Consider the following 2365-nt stretch of genomic DNA (forward strand, 5'->3'; position numbering starts at 1 on the left):
GTGTGCCTTGTCTTGTTCTGTTTGTGTATTAACACAGCTTAAAAACCCTTAGTTGGCATCTCAATGTTCTTTCTTTTCTGCTCCCACCCCTTCACTCCTTTCTTAGTAGACATTTAAAGTTTCTTCTCGTACTGTTGTCCACTGCCTGTCCCACAAATGACTCGCAGAGCAGCTTACAGAAATTAGTATGAAGATGTTGTGTTCCCTCAGACACAAGATGTTCAAGAAAAAAGGGTTGTGCAGGAGGAAAGAAGGGAGCACATGTCATTGTCCAAGTGCATCATTCCACCAGGGGAACAGAAACATGCTGGTGCATTAAGTGGCCCGCTTCCTCAGCACATGGGGGACGGGGGGCTCTGGAGCAAATTTGGGGGTTTACAGAAAGTTGGAGAAACCTCCGATATGCAGATGATACCACTCTGATGGCAGAAAGTGGGGAGGAATTAACCTCATAATGAGGGTGAAAGAGAAGAGTGCAAAAAACGGTGTGAAACTCAATATCAAAAAAATTAAGATCATGGCCACTGGTCCCATCACCTCCTGGCAAATAGAAGAGGAAGATATGGAGGCAGTGACAGGTTTTACTTTCTTGGGCTCCATGATCACTGTAGATGGAGACAGCAGCCACAAAATTGAAAGACGCCTGCTTCTTGGGAAGAAAGCGATGACAAACCTCGACAGCATCTTAAAAAAGCAGAGACATCACCTTGCTGACAAAAGTCCGCATAGTCAAAGCTATGGTTTTTCCTGTAGTGATGTATGGAAGTAAGAGCTGAACCATAAAGAAAGCTGACCGCCGAAGAATTGATGCTTTTGAATTGTGGTGTTGGAAGAGGCTCTTGAGAGTCCCCTGGACTGCAAGGAGAACAAACCTATCCATTCTAAAGGAAATCAAGCCTGAGTGCTCACTGCGAGGACAGATCCTGAAGCTGAGGCTCCAAGACTTTGGCCATCTCATGAGAAGAGAAAACTCCCTGGAAAAGACCCTGATGTTGGGAAAGTGTGAAGGCAAGAAGAGAAGGGGACGACAGAGGATGAGATGGTTGGACAGTGTCATCGAAGCAACCAACATGAATTTGACACAACTCCGGGAGGCAGTGGAAGATGGGAGGGCCGGGCGTGCTCTGGTCCATGGGGTCATGAAGAGTCGGACATGACTAAATGACTAGACGAGGAGAGGGGAAAGGGAAATTTCTGTTGTCCCAAACACTCATGTAATGTTGGCTTTCTCTTAATATCTATAATTATTTTTCATAATTGTGAAAAATAATTATGTTTAGCACATCTGTTTAAAACAAACTTCTAATAGCATTTGACATAAAAAATGAAGTTCAGAAACAAGCTGAAATCTCAAAGGAGCCATAGACTCTAAAATGTATGTGTAATCCTATTGCATTGAATTCAGTAGTGCTTGCTTCTTAAGAGTCCACATTGGCATGATGTGGATGGCTCCTGAGGTTAGCAAAAAGGACCGAAGGAAAAAAGAACTCAAAGGAAAGATATGTGAGCATTACAAAACAAGAGGAAAACAGGAAGGATTCATGCAGAGTGAAAGAAATATCTTAAGCAAAAATATGGAGATTCTGTTTCATCACAGAGATATCTTTCAAAATAGAATGGTTCTCTAAGATGCAGAAGTTGAGGTATTAAGGTAGGAATGAGGCAGATGATTCCCCCCACTTCATAGGTCACTTCATTCAACTGAAGCAGTACAGAAGAAAAGCTGTTATTTAATAAGCTTTGTTAAAATGAAGTCTCAACAATTTCCTGCTGGCATGAGCTCTCAGTGTATCCTCCAGTTCTAATCATTTTATTAACATTTGGTGTTTATTAAAATACCAGCTTTACAATGTAATAATATTTCAGTTATTCCCATTTATTTGTTAAACATAACAGATCATTATGGGTTGTCTGTTAAAACAGGAGTCTGATAGAAGAATACATTTTTATGAAGAGACAGAAGTGAAATTTTAAAAATCAAAATTCACATAGTCTAGTTTCCAGGAAGTCAACCCTGAGTGCTCACTGGAAGGACAGATTCTGAAGCTGAGGCTCCAATACTTTGGCCATCTCACAAGAAGAGAAGAGTCCCTGGAAAAGACCTTGATGTTGGGAAGGTGTGAAGGCAAGAGGAGAGAAGGGGACGACAGAGGACGAGATGGTTGGACAGGGTCATCGAAGCAACCAATGTGAATTTGACCCAACTCTGGGAGGCAGTGGAAGACAGGAGGGCCTAGCATGCTCTGGTCCATGGAGTCACAAAGAGTCGGGCACGACTTGACGACTAAACAACAACAGTTTCCAAGCTTATATTTTCTTACATAATTTAAATGCCATTGTAAAAGCAATGTAACATGAGGTCCAG

This window comes from Pogona vitticeps, chromosome 10 (assembly GCF_051106095.1).
Source record: "Pogona vitticeps strain Pit_001003342236 chromosome 10, PviZW2.1, whole genome shotgun sequence".
NCBI lineage: Eukaryota > Metazoa > Chordata > Lepidosauria > Squamata > Agamidae > Pogona > Pogona vitticeps.